General features: G+C 38.3%; 1 protein-coding gene across 1 annotated transcript in view; it reads right to left on the bottom strand.

Annotated features, from left to right (window-relative positions):
- Positions 1-24,229, bottom strand: part of LOC139118983 (uncharacterized) — a 135,240-nt gene that overhangs the window by 110,675 nt on the left and 336 nt on the right. The gene's annotated exons all lie outside the window — the stretch shown is intronic.

Genomic DNA, 24,229 nt, shown 5'->3' with positions numbered 1-24,229 from the left:
CAAAAAATTCAGAATAAATAGCCTTTAAAGTTACAGCTAATGGAGCATTTAACTCAACAGAAACAGTGCTCAGGACTTGTATTTAGGTGACACTTAAAGAGGAGGATTTGTACTCAAGGCTGTTATGATTTGCTCAGCTACCCACTCTTCTTACTGCAAAAATTGTAATTGTATGGAAGGGATAGTAGTTTCACCTTTTACCAAGATGTTCAGCATTTGTTTTCTGAGTGACAACTATACTTTGTTATACTCAGTAACTTTTGCAGTTTAATATGTGGAATTTACAGGTTTTGCAAGAACACCTTTTTGTTGTAAGCTTACCCGAACATTTCGAAATTTATAGTGTTTCCTTGGTACTATATAGACTTTACTTCTCGGTAGACAAGCTTGACAGGTGCTGTCCAAGATACGCTTCTCCAATTGTCTAAATGCCCTGGACTACTCTTTGGCCAGGTCGTTGTGTCCTCCTGCCCTGTCTGTTGTATTTTCCTCTCTTGTCCTTTCCCGTATTATTTTAGAATGGGATTTAAAGTAAGTTTAGAGCTTGGTTTTGATCATATGATAGATATAAATTAAAGATAAAATATACGTCCAATCGTAAAGATCAATACAGGTCTCGATCTTAAATTTACATGTTTGAATTAATATACAAATGTCACTTAGACACGTTGCAAAACTAAACCCATCACGTGAAATTCTTAGGTTCCTTCATTAGGTGTTAATTCAAATATATTTTGTTTTCTTCAAAACTTTGTAAACATCCTCGTAATACGTAAGTTGCATCTTTTCATATTTGTCGCAAATATGCTTTTTATTCATATTTGAGATCTTGTTATTTTAATTAATAGTTTTACTGGCACCTATGACCACCTAGTGCATAAATCTCCATCAGAGACAATCTGTAGATCTTCGTAACACAACCAGTTGATTACTATCACACTGTACATGTTGTACATTATGTACTGGTATAGTGTTTATTGCCATTGTTTATTATGGAATTTTTGTTCAGACTCAGAGTCACACCTAAATCTAAGTATGCTTGTTGTATTTACACAAGTATATAAACCTTTGTTTCCACGCATTGTTTTCAGCGTGCTAATGAAGAGCATAAGAAACACTGCATTGTAAATGTAACAGAAGATTTTTTCATACTTGTGACCCATAAACCGATGGGAAAGTTAGAGTTTATGCGATTGATCTGTGTTGTGTTTTCTTTTCTGTGTTTGTTTTTTTTTTTTTGCTGGCTGGCTGGTAGGTGTTTCAAAAATCCAAGGACGGCAAACAAAGAATTTTATTTACACGGCCTTATCTTTTATTTCAAAAGAAAAAAGAGCAAAATTACAATTTCTAGTCGTTAATTTCAGACAAAAGAAGCAAAAATTTTTAATTAAGTTGACGTATTTTCTAATGAGGACCATGGATCTAGATATTGTCCATCAGGATTTTATAGTCTAGTGTATGACCCTTCGAACTCAGGAAGACATTACAGAACAAAATCAAAGATGTCACCTGTGCGCTACCACGATGTCAGGTGGTGGAATATTATTTGTCGTTTTTCCATCGGCATTTTCGTTGAATAAAGTATCATTTTGTGAGACAGACTGATTAAATATTGACGTGCAGACCATGCGTGATCTTCATCGATCAAACATCACAGACTTTGTTCACTCAAGTCCCCGCGAGATGTACGTTGAAATGGTCTCGCTCTCGTTAAACCTTTATTGCAGGCGCACACGTATACCGTTTGTGTTCGACGGCTTTGATAAAGAGCGCGCTATCAAACCCCTTCTCGTGAGTTGAGCTCACCTTAAATCACGCATGTAATTGGATGTTATGAAGTCAGTTCTCGACTTCACTTATTTGTAGCGTGTTTATTCTGGATTATTGATCTGATAACGACGCAGCCAGCAATTATCCCTGATTAAGAGATGGCTTTCTCCAGATGGGTACGATTTTATTGCAGTTTTTTCACGAAATCAAGTGCTCTCTCTCTCTCTCTCTCTCTCTCTCTCTCTCTCTCTCTCTCTCTCTCTCTCTCTCTCTCTCTCTCAGCCATACAATATGTTACCATAGAGCCAAAACCAAGAGGAGATATACACCAGCAAGGAAGGTTTCTAATCTGCGGATAAATTAGTATTTTGCAGACGCTGTAATAAAGCTATACCTTAGAGAAAGAAACTGCCCGGGGGCAAGTCAAAAATAGTACCGTTCTGTTTATTAATGCAGGGGTGAAAAGTTCCGTGTGTGCTTAAAATTTAACGATATTGAACGATCATCACCTCGTGGTGCTGTAACGCAACAAAACAACGGATCTACAAGGAACGGAAAGACAGTTAGCGAATCACGTACAGTAGATTACGTCCAATTTTCTGGTCGCCCTTGAAAATTAATTTGCTGGAGTCGGCTATTCGAGGATAAACAGAACTTGTACGAGACAGGGAAAACGAAATTGCTTTTCCAGTCACGTAACTTATGAAGCCACCACCGACGCCTGATTGACAGGCTTTTACGAGGAATTATGACGACTTCAAAAAGGAAAAAGAATGACCCAGGTTAACTATAAATTAGGGGTAGTACAATATGGAGTAATGGCATATTGGTGTATGACAGCGCATGGTTGTCTTGGCAACGTAAAAATGACCTGATTTTGAAACATTGGCGCGTAAATCAACTTTCACGATCATTTCCGAAAATTTTACAGCTCAAGCTAAAGACCTCGGCCTTCACTTCATGACGACAAACCGTAATTCTTGAAAATGTCACTTTACCGCGTCGATGAGCATTGTTTGAGACTGTTGGCAACGTTGTCACTCTTGTTAAGCTTCCATGAATTAACTATAAATTACACAAATTACAAAGGCAGTCCATGATATGTTGCAACTTTTGAAATGAAAAGTCACAGACGAAATAAACTTAAATTATATATATGTATATCTAAGATCTATCTATCTCTCTCTATCTATCTATCTCTCTCTCTCTCTCTCTCTCTCTCTCTCTCTCTCTCTCTATATATATATATATATATATATATCGTGTGTGTATATGATTACATGTTTATATGTTACATATACGTAACATTTATACACACACACATATGTGTGTGTTGTTTAATATTGTTACGCACTATGTAACATTAGATAGATAGATATATATATAGATAGATAGATAGATAGATAGATAGATAGATAGATAGATAGATAGATAGATAGATAGATAGATAGATAGATAGATAGATAGATAGATAGATAGATAGATAGATAGATAGATAGATAGATAGATAGATAGATAGATAGGTTGGTAGATGGATGGATGGATGGATGGATGGATGGATGGATGGATAGATAGAGAGATAGAGAGAGAGATATATAGATAGATAGATAGATAGATAGATAGATAGATAGATAGATAGATAGATAGATAGATAGATAGATAGATAGATAGATAGATAGATAGATAGATAGATAGATAGATAGACAGGTAGATAGGTAGATAGGTAGATACATGGAGAGATACATAGATACATAGATGGGCAGATAGATTCATAGATGGGTGGGTGGATAGATGGACACATAATATGTACGCACAGACGTCCTAGAGATATTAAATTTTAAAGGTAAACGATTTATACTTAAGTGAATATTGCAAAACAATGAAAGCCCATAAGGGACATGTTTGAAAGCAAAAAATTAAAAAATTATCTTGTGCTCACGAGAAACTATCTCGTGATCACAAGATCTTTTCTTGTGAGCACGAGATCTTTTCTTGTGATCACAAGATCTTTTCTTGTGCTCTCAAGATCTTTTCTTGTGATCACAAGATCTTTTCTTGCGCGCACGAGATCTTTTCTTGTGATCACAAGATCTTTTCTTGTGCGCACAAGATCTTTTCTGTGATCTCAAGATCTTTTCTTGTGATCACAAGATCTTTCTTGTGATCACAAGATAGTTTCTCGTGATCACAAGATCTTTTCTTGTGCGCACGAGATCTTTCTCGTGAGCACGAGAAACTATCTCGTGAGCACAAGAAAAGATCTTGTGAGCACGAGATAGTTTCTCGTGAGCACAAGATAGTATCTTGCGATCTCGAGAAACTTATCTCGTGAGCACAAGATAGTTTCTTGTGAGCACAAGATAATTTATCGTGCTTTTGTGGTTGGCCTAGGGAGTAAAATTCAAGGCCTTGCATTTTGCGGCCATACAGTTTAAAATTTATGTATCTAAAGCTCAGAGGCAGTATATGACACTACAATTTCAAATCTCATGCCAACTATATAATAAACGGAATCAGGGATGCTTTAATGATCTAATTTATACTCTCACTTGTCCAAAATTAGGTTTGAATGGCTTCTAAATTCGACTGCAGAGGTCAACTATAATGGTTTATCAATCACACAGTCAAGTACACTGACTGTTATAAGTTAACAGTACTCATTCAGTAATATAATGTGCTACCAGTATTTGTATATTACTTTTACTTTGATCAATGTCAACTTTAAATTGTATATGTTCATTTTTACACAATGTTAACTGATTTATCGTATAGTGAACATTGAAAGTGTGATCAAATTTAGCATTTATTTGTAATCCATAACTTTCAGGAAATGAATAATTCAATATTCAAGTTTATAAATGTCAACATTTTCATGGCCTAAGTTTTAACTTATCCCAGATCCATCAACTAGGTGACTAGCTATTTCTTTAAAAGCAAATTTTCATTCTGTAAAATATTACAATAGATTGATACTGCACGATCTTTTCTTGTGCTCACAAGATCTTTTCTTGTGCTCTCAAGATCTTTTCTTGTGCGCACAAGATCTTTTCTTGTGATCACAAGATCTTTTCTTGTGCTCTCAAGATCTTTTCTTGTGCTCTCAAGATCTTTTCTTGTGATCACAAGATCTTTTCTTGTGCTCTCAAGATCTTTTCTTGTGCTCTCAAGATCTTTTCTTGTGCGCACGAGATCTTTTCTTGTGATCACAAGATCTTTTCTTGTGCGCACAAGATCTTTTCTTGTGATCACAAGATCTTTTCTTGTGCTCTCGAGATCTTTTCTTGTGATCACAAGATCTTTTCTTGTGCTCTCAAGATCTTTTCTTGTGCTCTCAAGATCTTTTCTTGTGCTCTCAAGATCTTTTCTTGTGATCACAAGATCTTTTCTTGTGCTCTCAAGATCTTTTCTTGTGCTCTCAAGATCTTTTCTTGTGCTCTCAAGATCTTTTCTTGTGCGCACAAGATCTTTTCTTGTGATCACAAGATCTTTTCTTGTGCTCTCAAGATCTTTTCTTGTGCTCTCAAGATCTTTTCTTGTGCTCACAAGATCTTTTCTTGTGCTCTCAAGATCTTTTCTTGTGCTCTCAAGATCTTTTCTTGTGCGCACGAGATCTTTTCTTGTGATCACAAGATCTTTTCTTGTGCGCACAAGATCTTTTCTTGTGATCACAAGATCTTTTCTTGTGCTCTCGAGATCTTTTCTTGTGATCACAAGATCTTTTCTTGTGCTCTCAAAATCTTTTCTTGTGATCACAAGATCTTTTCTTGTGCTCTCGAGATCTTTTCTTGTGCTCACAAGATCTTTTCTTGTGCTCACAAGATCTTTTCTTGTGCTCTCAAGATCTTTTCTTGTGCTCACAAGATCTTTTCTTGTGCTCTCAAGATCTTTTCTTGTGCTCTCAAGATCTTTCTTGTGATCACAAGATCTTTTCTTGTGCTCTCAAGATCTTTTCTTGTGCTCTCAAGATCTTTGTGATCACAAGATCTTTTCTTGTGCGCACGAGATCTTTCTTGTGATCACAAGATCTTTTCTTGTTATCACAAGATCTTTTCTTGTGCTCTCAAGATCTTTTCTTGTGATCACAAGATCTTTTCTTGTGCTCTCAAGATCTTTTCTTGTGCTCTCAAGATCTTTTCTTGTGCGCACGAGATCTTTTCTTGTGATCACAAGATCTTTTCTTGTGCGCACGAGATCTTTTCTTGTGATCACAAGATCTTTTCTTGTGCTCTCAAGATCTTTTCTTGTGCTCTCAAGATCTTTTCTTGTGCTCTCAAGATCTTTTCTTGTGATCACAAGATCTTTTCTTGTGCTCTCAAGATCTTTTCTTGTGATCTCAAGATCTTTTCTTGTGCTCTCAAGATCTTTTCTTGTGATCACAAGATCTTTTCTTGTGCTCTCAAGATCTTTTCCTGTGCTCTCAAGATCTTTTCTTGTGCGCACGAGATCTTTTCTTGTGATCACAAGATCTTTTCTTGTGCGCACGAGATCTTTTCTTGTGATCACAAGATCTTTTCTTGTGCTCTCAAGATCTTTTCTTGTGCTCTCAATATCTTTTCTTGTGCGCACGAGATCTTTTCTTGTGATCACAAGATCTTTTCTTGTGCGCACAAGATCTTTTCTTGTGATCACAAGATCTTTTCTTGTGCTCTCGAGATCTTTTCTTGTGATCACAAGATCTTTTCTTGTGCTCTCAAGATCTTTTCTTGTGCTCTCAAGATCTTTTCTTGTGATCACAAGATCTTTTCTTGTGCTCTCAAGATCTTTTCTTGTGCTCTCAAGATCTTTTCTTGTGATCACAAGATCTTTTCTTGTGCTCTCAAGATCTTTTCTTGTGATCACAAGATCTTTTCTTGTGCTCTCAAGATCTTTTCTTGTGCTCTCAAGATCTTTCCTTGTGCTCACGAGATAGTTTCTCGTGAGCACAAGAAAAGATCTTGAGAGCACAAGAAAAGATCTTGTGCGCACGAGATAGTTTCTCGTGAGCACAAGAAAAGATCTTGAGAGCACAAGAAAAGATCTTGTGCTCACGAGATAGTTTCTCGAGAGCACAAGAAAAGATCTTGAGAGCACAAGAAAAGATCTTGTGCTCACGAGATAGTTTCTCGTGAGCACAAGAAAGATCTTGAGAGCACAAGAAAAGATCTTGTGCGCACGAGATAGTTTCTCGTGAGCACAAGAAAAGATCTTGAGAGCACAAGAAAAGATCTTGTGCTCACGAGATAGTTTCTCGAGAGCACAGGAAAAGATCTTGAGAGCACAAGAAAAGATCTTGTGCTCACGAGATAATTTGATCTTTTCTTCATGTAAATTGAAAATCGACAAATAACCATAATGGAGATTAAATTTGTTTGAGAGACAATTTCTACAAAATGTATCCTTCTCACAGCAGTATCAACCTATTCTAATATTTTACTGAAATTTGAAAGTTTGATTTTTACATACAAAAAGCTAATCATCAAGTTGATGGATTAGTGATGAAGTAAAACTTAGGCTACGAAAATTTTGACCTTTATCATTATAATTTATTATTTGTTTATTTAGGACAGCATTCGTCCATATAAATTACACAAAGGAAATACAGATACTGTGATACAAAAAAATGGTGTTGCATATACTATCCATACATAAATTCATTCACTAACCATGAAAGATCGACTTTCTCCACAGGTTACGCAAGTCACAACTGTAAAACAGTACATCATTAACCATTCTTACAATTGTATTTTCACTGTAAGATATACTGAATATTGAATAATTAATTTGCTGAAAGTTATACATTGCCAATAAATTTGATCACACTTTCAATGTTAACTGTATGATAAGATCAGTTAACGTGTAAAAATGAATGTATACAATTTAAAATTGACATTGATCAAAGTAAGAGGAATAATATACAAAGACTGGTAGCACATTATATTACTGATAGAGTAATTGTACGTGACTGTTTGATTGATAAACCATTATTGTTGATCTCGGCAGTCGAGTTTAAAAGCCATTCAAACCTAATTTTTGACAAGTGGGAGTATAAATCAGATCACTAAATACGGATAGTTTTCAATCGGATTCGAACCCACATCGCTGATTCCGTTTATTATATAATTGGCACGAGAATTAAAATTATAGTGTCATATATTGCCTCTGAGCCTTAGATACGTAAATTTTAAACTGTATGGCCGAAAAATGCAAGGCCGGGAATTTTACTCCCTAGGCCAACCAAAAAAGCACGATAAATTATCTTGTGCTCACAAGAAACTATCTTGTGCTCACGAGATAAGTTTCTCGTGATCACGAGATATTATCTTGTGCTCACGAGAAACTATCTCGTGATCACAAGATATTTTCTTGTGCTCACGAGAAAGATCTCGTGCGCACAAGAAAAGATCTTGTGATCACGAGAAACTATCTCGTGATCACAAGAAAAGATCTTGTGATCACAAGAAAAGATCTTGTGCGCACAAGAAAGATCTTGTGATCACAAGAAAAGATCTCGTGCGCACAAGAAAAGATCTTGTGATCACAAGAAAAGATCTCGTGCGCACAAGAAAAGATCTTGTGATCACAAGAAAAGATCTTGTGCGCACAAGAAAAGATCTCGTGAGCACAAGAAAAGATCTTGTGATCACAAGAAAAGATCTCGTGAGCACAAGATATTTTTTTTTATTTTTTGCTTTCAAACATGTCCCTTACGGGCTTTCATACAAAACAACGTTTAATCATAAGTTTTACATTAAGCAATCACTAATAGCGTGTAGTTCTCTTTCGTACCGGAATTACATGCACACGCAACCTAACTTTTAATCATGTTGTAACCTGACTGTGATCCCCGGCAACCAGTTTGATAATCTGATCAATCTATTATTCCATCGTCCTTGCGTGCAAGGAGAGGCTGTTTTAGGTTGCAAAGCTGCAACAAAAAACCAGAGAAAAACAAAACAAAGAGACCTTATTGGTCACGAGTTCCTGACAGAAATAATTATTAGGAGACAATGCCAGTTTTTTTTGGAATACGACACAGAAAATGACTAATACCGTGTTTTGAAAAAATTCTCGAAGTTTTGTTTTCATTCTTCCAATAAAATAAACACATTCTCGCCGATGTCGAACGCTATTCAGGGCTTACACATACCATTGAAGTAGAAGTGTTTGAACGTGTTCTAACAGGAGGGCTCCTCCACTTAATATCGATCATCTCAGGTTATGAAATTTTACTATCGATTTGTAAAAGACGTTTCGGGAGGTTTTCAATCGACCTGGGTCTTTCAAAGTTGGGATTCTCATTTCGAAATTAAGGCTGAAAAGTGTTTTAATAGTGGAGTTCGATTCCTCAACGCGCAAATCAATCGATTTACGAAGCATGTGTTGTAAATCATTGGTGTTTGAAGGCCACTAACAACAGGTGGGTATGAGAAAGAGCGTCATACACACAGCTATTAAACCTATTAAACGGGTCGTGAAAAGTATTTGTGGCGGAGCGATATTTGTATTATTACAGCTGTTTCCTATGACAAATATTGAAATGGGAGGTCACATTTGACTGGCTTTTGCGTTATACATACATACATACATACATACATACATACATACATACATACATACATACATACATACATACATACATACATACATACATACATACATACATACATACATACATACATACATACATACATACATACATATACATACATACATACATACATACATAACATACAACATACAATACATACATACATACATACTTACATACATACATACATACATACATACATACATACATAAAAAACATACATATATACATACATATATACATACATTCAATACATACATACATACATACATACATACATACATACATACATACATACATACATACATACATACATACATACATACATACATACATAGAGAGAGAGAGAGAGAGAGAGAGAGAGAGAGAGAGAGAGAGAGAGAGAGAGAGAGAGAGAGAGGACTTGTCAATAAAACTCCTGATTTCCAATTCTTGCAGAGTTCTCGCCGTAACATTTAACGACACCTGTAGGGCCCATCCTTTGCACCAACCCACCGACAAGTAGTGGACAAGTTGTATTGGAATCAATCTATCTACAGAGAGATTGCCGCCAGTCACGGTCACACGCTTTCCGGTTCCTCGTGAAGATAACAGAGAACGATGGGTTACAGAATGTCGTAAAAGGGTGCTATCATTTTATTGCGGTAACAATCTCTTGCGTTTACTGACCTGCGTATTTCGCAAGCTTCTCCCAAGTCGCTCGCGTCTTCACTCTTAAACATCTCATAGGCAACGCGACGGCATGGAAAAAATTGCATCGTCTAATTTCAAGTTTAGACGAAAATCATTATGCGTAGCACTTGCGAAGAAGTAATTATTAGCAACAGAACATGCATATATTTTTCAAGTCGGCACAGTATTGTCAAGTTTGTCATGAATATTTACATAGTTGTGTGTAAAATAAAGAGTTGAAAAATGCACACCTTTCTGGGTAAGTATGATTCTAGGAAGTGGTCACAAGCAGGGCTTGTAGCTTTTTTTAGTGAAATAAAAACGATAGTTATGTAAATGAACAGGCGTTTATTGAACTTCATTCGTCAGTCAGTAACAGACATTGTGAAAACAAGTGTATTCACGGGTGTACAAAATACCTGGGATAAAGACATTTTTCTGAAAATCTGCTGAAATTGATATATTACCGACATGACCTACACGGTAATTAAAGCTCATGTTTCGTACACTCAGAAGTCCATTATCGCGTATTTCATGTGGACGGATTTCGGGAAAACAGGGAAACCTTGAGTATTTAATGACATTCTAATCGCATTAACACTCCATTTGGAAGTTTTCAAATACACGTACAAAGAAACTACTAATTCAGCCATAGTGTTAGGAGAAAATAATAGACCTTTTAAAATCCATCATTTTTGACGCGATAATTTCCAAAACAAGGACATAAAATTCTATCCCAAGACATTAGACCTTCAAAATCCATTAATTTCTGAAGCATTTAAATTTTCCACAAACAGCGCTAACAAAAATTGCAATCGTCCACGGAAAGAATTTCGGATGTTGGTTTAACAAACGAGGGTTGTGCCTCGACATCTAGTCGTTTTTTATTATTCCATCTCGATCGCAACTAATTGAACTGATGACGATGATAGAAATGGACCTGCGTGTACCAGACGAAAACTGCTTCATCACGCGCTGATGATCATGGCGTGTTGAGAAATGGGAGAAAGATATAATAAGCACTCGCGTTCCCTATCAAGGGCCATAGCTGCTGCGTTGGCCATAAAACGTGCACTGATCGCTTGCCAGTAATATCATTTTAATGATAACGCTTCGATCGGGGTCTGGAAAGACGTCAACCGTGCGGTTTATACTCGCAAGAAAGAATTCTGGAATTCTGGTTTTACAGAGCAAATGCCCATGTGCCGATCTCTCTGTTTTCATCACAATTCACTTAGCCGCTTCTATTCGGACAAATTTTCTTTGAATGTATATTTTTTTGCACTGAAACCAGGGCAACAGGACTAATCTGTCCGTCTGCCATTATGGTAAAAAACTGAGGATGACATTTACTTTTATTAGAAAAGATTTCATAATTTTGTCTTTTGTTTGCAACTTGTTAAGGTGAAATTAAAGTCCCACATTCCAGGCTAATCCATCAGGCATTCCATGTGATAAATTTTGAACAAAGTAGGGAAAAGTGCCTTACTTATAAGACTTTGCCGATTTTTATCCATACTACATTTTTATGTATGTATGTATGTATGTATGTATGTATGTATGTATGTATGTATGTATGTATGTATGTATGTATGTATGTATGTATTGTATGTATTATGTATCTATTCAGGGCTCGAAATTAGCGCTAGTCCCGCGTCCACAGACTACCAACGTTTCCCTGGGGCTACCAAAGTCCATGAAATGGTAGCCCACACGGACTACCAAAGCCTGGGACATGAAATACTTGGCGTTCGATGTCCGTCACTTTGGGACGAGCTAAATGCAGTCAACGTGCAGTTTCGTTTGTTTGAAGCAATTATCCTTTCATCCGCGAAGTTTTTTTCTGATGACTATTACAATTTTCATTGCTATGTTGTTGTTTTCACAAGATGCAGAGCGTTTGATACTAGAATGCTGAGTTGCTTTTCCGTGTGTAGTCTTTGCATGCCAGTTCACACTGTGCTGTTGATCGGCAGCATACAAGACGTACGTGTGTCAAGTTTTGGGGTTTTGATGCTGAAATTTCACAAAACTGTCACTTCTGTATCAAGACATTGTGTAATCAGTTTAATTTGAAATATAAAACTGTCAGTTAAGCTTGGCTGAGTTTCGCTGTCTTTTATCTATAGTTGTCGATCAATACATGTATTACGTTAGACTCGGGAGTAACAAGGCATGCTAGTTCATACAGATCATGAGAATATTTTTTTTTCTGTTTTTCTTTGCTCAACTTGCAATTTCTTTGGATGTGTAAGCCGATTTTGAAAGTGATAGAAAGTGTTAAAATGTACATAAATTAGCAAAACACATAACATGTGGTTTCTCGAGTTGAAGCCCCTAGTCTTACTGCTATTTTGTGTTGCTGAACCGGGGCTTATACTCGGACGAGTACAGTATCACTAAACTAAACTATGCATGGACTACCAGCCATTGTCACTGGGCTACCAACTTCAGAAAATGGTAGCCCAAGTGGACTACCAGGGCAAAAAGTTAATTTCGAGCCCTGTGTATGTATGTATGTATGTATGTATGTATGTATGTATGTATGTATGTATGTATGTATGTATGTATGTATGTATGTATGTATGTATGTATGTATGTATGTATGTATGTATGTATGTATGTATGTATGTATGTATGTGTATGTATGTATGTATGTGTGTGTGTGTGTGTGTGTGTGTGTGTGTGTGTATGTATGTATGTATGTATGTATGTATGTATGTATGTATGTATGTATGTATGTATGTATGTATGTATGTATTTAATGACTAAGTTATATCGCTATCGAAATTTGCGTATCGACGAAAGTCGACATCTCTACGAAATCGAATTGCCCAGTTTACTTTTTTATGAGACCTTCAAAGATTTAGCTCTTGTTACCGCAACTAACCAAACACCAAAACAATGCGCGTGCCCGTGCACCAAACTCTCGCTCTAACTCGGTCAGTTTGTCATCGAAAGTGAAACTATATTTCAAATTGGCGGATTAAACGGACAAATTATGGATTTGCTTTGCGAGTTACGGTGTGAGACACCACCCATGTGACAAGTTACACGCAATATGGACTTTTTCGAAAAGGTGCACCCTGACACACCAACGCCGTATACGAACGACTGTGTGACACTCATATCTCGCACATGCTCGTTACTGACGACCCATGCCCTTTAACGTGATTTAAATATTTAACTGTAACAGTCACTTTTCAAAGTGACGATTCAATCATAAAGCTTGGCTGCACGGTTTTAAGTCAGACTGCACTCAAAAGAGCTCTGTAATTTCCTGCTAGCTTATCTTCTGCACTCTGAAATCTTGCTAACAAAGACTTTCAAGAAAGCAGATACACTTGTTCTACACTGAGCTTTGAGTGCCACGTTTGTAATGAAATCGATTCGCTCCGCAAAAGGCGGTTGCGTGCATGTATAATCCCCATGGTGAAATTGTATTGCTTCACGTAAATGGCTCACAGGATGCACGCTCGGATCATTCGTGAAAAATCATTGTGTTAATGAGCTGTGTAATTATTTTCCATCTGACAAACTTTATATCCCATTGTACTCCTCGTGTCCTAAAAACGGTGACTTGCCGTGAGGAGGGAATTGTATAGAGCCAGTGCAAAGCATAGCTCCTAAGGCCTACAGTGCAAATAATGGCGGGCGTTCCTTCAAGGAGTCAAAGCGTATGTATCAATCTTCTGAACGAAGCGTCAACAGACGGTATATTGTGATCTAGACTGAAAGATCCGTCGCTCGAGGTCGCTTTTTACACCTCCGCCCCTCTTAGAGGAGGGGGCGTAGAGAGCGTCCTCGAGCGACGGATCTATAAATCTAATTGTGATCAAGACATGTTGATTTTGAACCGGGAAATCTTCAGTCTGTTGAGGTTTGGGTAGAGCAAAGCATTCTGTCTTCAAATTAGGGTCAAAATCGATTCCTTCCGGATTTTTGACCAAGATCGTGTATGCAGTAGTCAACTCACGAATACCGACAACAAAGATCGGCAGCAAATCACTTTGAACACCCCATCCCGCTGGCCCGGTATAGCCTGAAATTCTGACGATAAAGCGGAACGTTTTAATGTGCACGAGACAGATAATTGACGCCTCCAGGCAAAAAGGCAACTCTTGATGGTTTTGATCGTGAAATAAAGTTCACCCAGTTGGAAACAACCCTGTAAAAATGCCAAAATGTATAAGCATTATCCGTTCGCTTTGTACATAGTTTCCTTCAGAGAGGCCAATCTCTTTAACTTGCGTCCACGGGAGTCGAAATGACGACAGGTATAAAATAATTTAATTACACGTACATAGAAAAAACATTCACCTAAGGTCTCGTCAAATTTAATGTATATCTAGGTCAAGATCTTCCGCCGATAAACCATCAGCGAATAATTATATCTTAATGTATACTTGCATGCAGACATACCGTGTAAAATGTAGTTCATGGCAGACAATGCAGATATTTAAGTAATCAAATTGGTCAGGGTCAGACATGTGTCGCCTCCAGAATCTACGTCATAATTTTTGTGATATCACCGCACAAACGACGCCAGAGAATTCCCCGAAAGGATCGCGATCGGGCAAGCAACAGGAATTAGCAGTAATTCATAGCGGACAAATATCCATCACATAATTACCACACAGCGCAAGATATATTTGTCAGATTAACGCGAGGGCATGAGTGACAGGTGGAAGCGGGCATGTCAGCGTATAGGCTTCCTGTCGGTCCGCAATGAGGATATGCTAGCGCTCCCTTATGGTACAATACACCTTTGGGATAGGTATTCCTACTCTATAATTTTTACAATTCTTTTCTGATCTACCACTTGTGGGGAGTCACTCCAAAGCGCTTGTAGAAAACAAAGTTTTCAAAGCTTTTTTTGTGAAAACGGAAATTTAATTGTTCCCATTAGAGTTCACGTAGTGCTGGCGGAAGTTTATTTTCAATTGACTGCTTGTGTTTTTTTATATGCAGGATGCATCGACAACTATTATTCTTTCACTCGTCACGGAGCGATTTGAAAGTTTTATAAACAAAACGTCCGTCCATTAATTGCCTCCGACAATGTAAAATCAAGATATTAAAACGGCAAGGTGCATTTTATTCGCATATCCCTGGTACCGTATTTTGATATGGTCGGTATAAGCTTAAGAGTCGTTGCAGAGTTGTCACCAGGAAGCAAACAGTTCCATAAAACTTCACAGGTCGGATGTAAAATGTAAAGTTGATACCTACACTGTGTAGATGTGTGGCTTGTTTCAGCGGTACGTAAATCAACAGTGTGAATTTCGTTGTACGAAGTGAACCGATGTCATCGAGACGGACTTAACTGACTTACATTCGAGCAAGTTTGAACAAGCTAAGGTAGAATGCGCCTCTGGGACAAAATCCAGAATCTCCTTTTTTTACAATTCTTTTCTGATCTACCACTTGTAGTTCCTTGAGTTAGCACAGGGATGGCGGCCATTTTGAATTTCAAATATCGATGATGTGAGGGACTTTGTTTCTGTAGTGCTGAACTCTGCATAGTGACACCGGACTGTTATTCTTGATTTGGTGAGAGAGTGGCAAAGTTTCATTGAAAAACGTTTTAGCAACAGTTTAAGCCCTTCACTTTCAAGGCGCATGGTATCTTCGACCCAACCCATTCTAAGCCGCTTAATTTTTCACGCATAAACCCCCATAGCGTCTGTTCACTATTGCACATATTGCTTTGCAGAAAGCATTTTTAACGTCAAAATAAAGTGTGGGCATTCTTCGTTTACTGTCGACAAATGTGATAATGAGAGTCGTAAAATACAGCGCGGGCTGTGTTATCATCCTACCTCTACGGTAGGGTGCGCCTCTGGGACATTCTGACTCTCGGGTTTTTCAATCCCTTGATCAGGTCTACTTGGAGTAAGCCAAGTTTGGAGTAAGCCAAGTTTTTACTGTCTTCTTTTCGTTACAATCTAAAATGTAACTTTCCTTTTAGAGTTAATACAGGGATGGCGGCCATTTTGAATTTCAAGTGTCGGTAAATGTACTGAATTAGGGTAGTTCGTTTCTCTGGTACGAAAATTTACTGGATGACATCCCCCCCCCCCCGATTTTTATTCTTGATTGTGAAACACAATGATTTTTTTAAGAAAGTTCGAGCAAAAGTTTAAAACCCACAGTTTCAAGGCGGGTAATACATACATCCGCGTGTTTTTTTCCCGATCGCCGGCAGAGCTACCTCCAAGACGACTCTCTATCGCTACATACTGGCGTAAAGCGGGCTTCTTATATTCTATCATCTGAGATGTTGATTACCTAAACATGATTTAGTTATTCATTTTGTACCACAGAACAGAGACATAACACAAAATGTGGCAAAGTAATTCCATTTTTTAGCAGCTTACTGTATGATAAGGTCACCCTTACCCAAATTAATTCTACATACGCGTTTTCTATTCATTGGATTGGGCAGGTTTGGGCGCTTTGAATGCACTACAATTATAGGTGTGATATTTTGAGGGCGGTATTTTGTGAGGTGTATGTATACCTGCAATGCCTGAGTATATTCCTCACGCTTTTATCATCTCAACGGAAAAACAACTTCGGCGGTCACCACTGCATCGATCGAATAGCGGGGAATGGTGCCGACTGTTCAAGCCTGTACAAGCTGACTCACAATACACATAGCATTTGATTCTGTGCGTGTGACATGCAGTTTTTCTTATCGAACGATTGCTGATGAGAATATCGCACAAAAAGATGTAATTTTTATGTCAAGCGATGGCATAATAATTGTCGATTACCCTTGGAGCTATAAACTACTAAACTATCACGGCTGTTATCGAAAAAATGAATAATACAAGACTGATCCCTAATATTACCATGAAATATGGAGGTTTCGCTCACCGCGATGTGATCGTGCTTGACGTCGCAATTGCTCTTCTTCCCAATTTGTGAGTATTTTTTTTTTGTGAATACAATTCAATTTGCGTCCAATTACTGGGTTGATTTTCGAAAAATTACCCTCCCGCTGATCCGGTCACCATGGCAACATTACAAAGTGTATTTTTACTTGAAGAGTGCGTCTTTTGGTTGACATTGACTGAACAGTCACAGTAAATCAATTTCATTCACACGGTTTACTGTGTCGTCTGACACATCCGTCTTATACTCGAATATTCTGCACTGTTCCAAGATGGCTTACTTTTGTATTCAGATGGCATTAATCGCGTTCGCGTTTTCAGTTATCGCGTTTTCAGACAAAAAACGCACACGTGGGAAACGTAAAGCCATTCTCTTTACTTGTAACCTATCACTTTAGTATCATTTTTTGTTTATCGCTAGTCTGCTCCGCTGCGTGTTATGAAATTTTTCGTTCGGAAATGAATTGAACACGCTTGGGGCGAACTTGGCAGTGATTCGAAAGTCTGAAAACAAATTTCAACATTTAAGCAAGCCCTAAAAATTGAAGATCATTTTCAATACAATCTACTATGCACTTTACTCACGCGCCAACACTTTGAAACACTTTCATCGGTTGATTAGAGCCACATGAGCGACCATTTATACGGGTCGTTTCCACAGATGAATCTGAGTAATAATAAAACCGATCTTACCTAATATGCGCAAAGTACAGCCTAAATCATAAACTTACATTAATATAATCTCCAACACGGACTGTGTCTTACATCTGAACTTATGTAGGTGGTCATGAAATTACAGTATTTACTAAATTGTCAACACGCCAAACGAGCAACAGACGCATAAGTCGGTGCACTTTTGACTGCGCTTAGCAACTGTGCCGAAGCGAACAGAGTACTTTCATAATAGTACCTATTAATGGTAATATAATTGTGAAAATATCGAACCAACTACTACTGTCAATTTTGAGGTTTTAGAGGAATGGTAAACCTTATAAAGTGGACAAGCTTAGGTTGAAATGGGTGGCCCATACATTCCAACAATCCCGCAACCATACAGAAGAGGAGACGGTAGAAATCAGAGAAATCAGAATGAGCAGACGATCAACAGAAACTTGGCGCGTCATTCGCTGTGTGTATGTCGCCCCTCTACTCATATCTACTTGTCAGTGATCCTCAGGGCAATCTAGCAGACAAACTTTTCGATCAAAATGGGAATGTCTTTCATTTTTCGGGGGGAGGGGAATATAATCGGGACCTATGCTGACCATTATTCTGAAATTTTAGGCTCGAGTCGGAGAAAAGTGAAAGAAATATGCTCGATTATGATTCGCCCGTGATTTTTTGGCTTTCCACATCGTTGGCCATGAATAAACGTAACGGTTTCAAAAGTTTGTTCCGGAAAGGCAAACAGATTTAGTGCGGCAAAGTGGAACAGAAAGGATAATACAGACACTTTACTTCTTAACGTTTTTGTAATAATTTATATTTTTGTTTGATGTTAAGCTACTAATCTTCTGGTAGTCTAATCCCCTCCCCCTATAAATTGAGTTTTTATATACCGCAGGCACCTATGTTCGTGTCTGATTCCAATTAGTAGTACAATAAATACTGGTTTACATTGGAAGGCAGGGCCCCAAACAGTCCAAACACGTCATAATTTAAAGGTATACAGTTACCTGTAATCTAAATATGCCCATATATGGTCAAAGGGGCGTTCCTTGGTATTCAAAATGCCCGTTTGAGGGAGCTGTTTTAAAAAGCCGCCATCCGCTTAAAATCTGTGATTGATTAGATTTTCTCTTTCCATGGTAACTGGCAAAATTGGAACAGGTGACAGTATACCTTTAAACTCTTTGCAAAGGTAAGGCTGAGATGGAATGCCTCACACGAGTTGGAGAGTTTCTGCCTCCAACTTACATGAGGCAGAAATTACCAAACGACTGTGAGACATATCATCTCAACCCATGGGAGTGTTGGATTATTTTCTCACTTCCCTTCAATACTTAAGAAAATCACAGTAATTGTATTTCATTGTAGAAAACACAATTGCCATCAATAACTTTCTTTGATTTATATCATTTCTCTTCGAAAAATGTTTTCTTCCCACTGCTCTAACGGCTTTTAGTATTCACTCGGCGATGTATACGTCAAATTAATCCGCATGGCTTAGTGCTGTGGTCAATTTTCATACATTAGATTTGTCACCGAATGGGAGTGCACAAACCCATTACTTTGAAGTGTGTCGTCTGCGCGCGGCAATGTTCCGGTTTCAATAGTACGCGACCACCCATTCGTCAAATAATACGCGTGGCTGCACGCTGGGACAGCAAAGGCCGAATGAGCTCGCGCGACAATACAGAGTATCAGAACAAATCTACCTCATACACTGGTGTTCTCAAACTCACAGCGTACCGGGTGACGTGAGAACGAGAAATCTCAATTATGGTAAGATGTGACTCAGAGAAATGTGTAACCGGAAAAAGTTAGTCGAGAAAGAGAGCATGGCCATTCAGAATATTGCGTTGAGTCGATGACCCGAGGAACTCACGACGGAAACATCGTACAGAAGACACGAATGCAACGGCGAGGCATTACTAACGAAAACCATAAAACGGCGCCTCCATTCTGCTTCTTGCCTTCATGCTTTTCATTGAAATTTAACGGGGCGTTGCACATTTATCAGCTTTTTGCGTCAAATTACCATTTTTTCAAATTTTCATTCAAATTTCTGTAACTGGTTGAACCAAGATTGAAATATTGGTAGGGTTTACTTTTTAGAATGACAAACCGTCGTAAGTTGGGTGAGAGAGAAGAACTTATGCTAATATATGCAAATCACCCGATTTCCCCTCTTCTTTTCCCCTCATTTATTACTTTTTAAAAAGAATATGGTTTTACTCTGGCAGGGGCTAATTATGTCAAATTTTCACACTTAATTATGAAAATACTGTGCAACAAAATGGCAATTTTGCGTAGCAAGGATTCTAGCTTACGTTCGGAAAAACTTAAACATTTCCATTTTGCTTATCGTGATTTCAATCACTGTTTTGAATGTCAATCTTTCACTACCATTTTAGAATAAGCTGTAGTTTGAAAAGAGATATTATATTTCGCAAAGTAGTGCCACGTTTTTGACTGAACAAAACCTGAGTTTTTTACCCGAAATATATACTCCTTCTGTTTTCGAGTAAATTATTGCAACCTAACCAAACTTAATTTTCTCTGCTTTTGAAAATATATTGTGTGAGGGGGTTTTCATGCCATCTTTGATGAGAAATAGTGCTTTGAAAAAAGTGTGGTGGTTAGTACAGCGCTAAGAGTCTGTGAAATGTATAAATGTAAGAATTATTTCAAAATAATTAATTTGTGACCCCAATAGCTGTAACTTGTATGTCTGTCCAGTAGTTTAGTTCTCTCTAAGATATACAGCTCGTTTTTGCTCCACACCAAAAATTATTTCGAATGTGCATGTTCAACTTTGTCAATGACTTGAAAGCCGGAATGAGCAATGTAAAATGTCGTTACTAACAAGTGATATTCTAGTCCACACTAGAATTCGCTTGCAATGTGTACAATGTTGAGCCAGCCCATTCGCGATGTAAGGTGCTTGTGAAACTAATACTTCGGATTTAAGCACACTTTGTGGTGGAAGAATAAGACGCCGTGTTAGATTTATTTATAGAGCTGACAGAAAAAAAGGGTACGAAAAAAATTGACAGCGTCAAAGAAGAATGAAAAGGATAAAAAAATAAGTGAACAATGGAGTATAACAGAATAAACAAGTACAAGCGATAGACGAGGAACTCCGCAACACATTCCATCAGTGAGAAAAGGTGGTTGATACGCTGTAATAATTACGGCACCTATGAAGTGGCCCGGCGTCAATTAATTTTCCAGGAGAGCTGGCAAAGTACTCAAGCTACGTATGGAGGAACGAAAATGACTGTTTAATTTCCTTTCTGAGGACAATCAGGAACGCGTGTAAGCTGACAAGCCCCATGCAGCCCAATGCTTTCAGAATACGTAATTATGGCGGCTGGGTTCGTGAAATACTAATTTGAACTTGGAAGGCAGACAAGACGTGTCGGCTCCTACGATTCACCGAGAAGAAAGGTGTTGATTCAGTATTTATGATGAGGGAGCGTTCAATGTTAAATGTATCGCGGCTGGGTTCGTGAAATACTAATTTGAACTTGGAAGGCAGACAAGACGTGTCGGCTCCTACGATTCACCGAGAAGAAAGGTGTTGATTCAGTATTTATGATGAGGGAGCGTTCAATGTTAAATGTATCGCGGCTGGGTTCGTGAAATACTAATTTGAACTTGGAAGGCAGACAAGACGTGTCGGCTCCTACGATTCACCGAGAAGAAAGGTGTTGATTCAGTATTTATGATGAGGGAGCGTTCAATGTTAAGTGTATCTATTCATTTTACGTCTGAAGCTAGTGCCACATCTTAATTAGACAGCTAATTAGGCTCTCAAAGCGTTAACAATGTTCACAGGCTAATTTCACAACTGCGCGAGACTTGACGAGATCTTGCGCTGCAGTGTTTGCGAGATTCTGTCTCGCGAAACAGGAAAATCAAGCAAACGATGCCCCTGCTCTACCCCAAAGCCAGGTTCGAAATGTCAAGCATTGAACTTGACAACAGAGTCTAATTCCTATTGCTATTGATGTCAAGTGACCGACTCTATATCCAAGACGCCTGTTGTACATGAAACACTTTTTTCTTTTCGGAATTTACCACACAAATTTGATATACTACATCCATGATCTACTGAAAACCTCCCTAAGATTCTTCGTTGTGAGATATAAGGTGTGGAATATAATGTGAGATGTGATGTTTGTGTGACCATTTTGCTGCTTGTGTGGATGTCTGGGCGGGAATGGTGAGTTTTTACGTCGACTAAATCGAGACAGTCAGTCCCGCTTCACAAGAGCAATGTTTGCCCAAATATTTTTTTCATCTGCAACACGGTTCATTTCATTGTCTGACAATCTGAATTTACTTCCGATCAAAGCACCAGGTTCCGATTTATTAGCCTGTCGCTCTGGAGTCACACATTGTGCAATTACTGCTTCTGAAGCAAAGCGGGTCGGTTGATCGCAACACATGCCGCTATGGTAGGGCGATGCCTGACGGGTGCCACTGTATTGAAGGATACCGACTTCGATGTCGAAGTATAGCGTGCAAAACTCGTAAAATGTCTCAGCAGTGTTCAAAAAGGCATAAAATTGATTCTCGATTCCTTTCTTCCAAGTGTTAGTCGGGGTTAGGGCTTTGTATGAAAGCAAATGGCGGCATTTGTCACTGCACGACACCTTTTCAGTCTTTTCGTCAGATAAAAAAAAATATTCAGGCAGTTCAATTCGCTGGTCTTTAAATGCAGAGTTTTACTGGCTGAATGATCGCAAAGGCTCTTTCAAACCGAGTCCATAATACAGCATTTGTGAAGGGTACATCAAAAGTACGGGATCTACATATAGATGGAAAGGTTACGTATCAGTCGTAAAATTTCAGAGTTCTAATTTTCCAATGAGAAGTCAGTGCCCAGTAGTGTAATCTTTCACAAAATTGCTGGTCTTAAGCTCATCTCCCCGGCTGTCTCATCTCACCCACCCACGCACGAATGAATGAAAAGTCTCGTGTTCAACGTTAAATTCTTGTGTGACACAGCGGCCGTCGTTTCTCAGCGTTTCAAGCTTTACCTTTGCCGGTCATCGACTGCGACCATCGATTCTGACCAGCAACTTCCTCTACAGGATTCCCATGAAAGGATCCTGGGGCGTATTATGCATGACAGTGAAAATTTGATGGTGAAATGAACAAGTGAAATAAAACGCATGCGTATAAAGAATGTGATGTTTGTCGGTTAGAACCGCATAATCGCTATCTACTCATCACGATTAAAAGATTAAATGCCAATCGTTGATTTTTTAAAAGTCAATATATTATATCGCACGATATTTTATTGGGATTTATTTGAACGCAAGAACAGTACATTTGATGTCGAAAACTCAGAGTCATAAATAACACTGACAGGGTTATTACGATGGTGCTTTTATTCATTCCCTATAGGGTCAGTATAAGTTGATGGTTTTAACTGAATTGGCACACTTGAAGAAAACTGGGACTGGTTCTCTTTATGGTATTAATCAGTGCTTGTCTGAGGGTACTTTTAATGGTGAATACATACAAACATGTCCCTATAAGATGACGTTGTATTGTACTGCATCTTAGCAAGGGCCCAGCGTCCGTCTGTCTTACCAATGCATTGTTGTGGACCTGCCGTGAATTGAAAACCTGTTTTTGGAGAATGGAATGAACTGAAATGAACTGTGAATTGTCGAGTTTCCGACACTCCTCAAAAACCACATTCTACATCTTGAGCAAAAATTTCAGGGACTTGGAGATTGGTGTATTAACTGAAGCACCGTCATACTGAGCAGATTTACATAAGGCACAGAGACAGGTATCCGGACAATCAATTTTTACAATACTGTGCTGATCTGGTGCGTGTGTGATATCATTTTTAAAGTTGTAGAGGGAACAAAGATTTCAGTCTTCTTGTGAAATTCGGAAATATAATTTTCCCCGTATTAGGTTAACCTGAGGGGAAGCGGCCATTTTGAATTTCAAATATCGATACATTTTAGAGAATTAAGTATACCTAGTACCAAATTTTGCGTCGTGACACCTGATCTTTACTCTTGACTTTGAAAGAGAATGTTTAGAATTTGCTTAGGGAATTTTTAAGTGAAGGAAAGTATTTCCATCTGCAGGCGTGTACTACCTTAACAAATCAACGGTGCCGTCGTAAAACATCTCAGTGACAGCATTATCGTAGCGTTACCTGTATTCGAGTCCTTCGGGTATCTGTATATTAAAAGCTGATGAATTGACTTCAATTGCTTAAGGCCTGCCGGGAATAAAAAAGACTTTTTTGGGGAGTGGATGTAACAAAAAGTGCAATAATTCAAATCGTCCGCTATTTGACAGAGCATGCCTCAACATTGCGCATGTGTCAAGTGATATTTCGGAGAACGTTGTCACGATGACGAGAATGGAACGAAACTACTGAGGCTCTACTCTGCATTGGGTCTCCAAGGAGTCGCAAAATAATGGGAAAGTTGCACCTTAAAAGGAAAAGCCTTTTGTAACAGCCAGAATCACACAGAGAAAGAGTTTAATCGTTGGTGACTTTCAGTCTCTAGAGCGTCCCCGCAGGATCGTGTGCGTTTACCTGCCTAACTCCTAATTGGTCAAAATTTACTGAGAAAGATTTTAAAAGCCTGAAGCTGCCTAACTTATGACATTC

This window comes from Ptychodera flava, chromosome 19, assembly GCF_041260155.1.
Source record: "Ptychodera flava strain L36383 chromosome 19, AS_Pfla_20210202, whole genome shotgun sequence".
Lineage (NCBI taxonomy): Eukaryota > Metazoa > Hemichordata > Enteropneusta > Ptychoderidae > Ptychodera > Ptychodera flava.
Note: the sequence above shows the minus strand (reverse complement) of the source record. Positions and strands in the feature narration are given on the sequence as shown.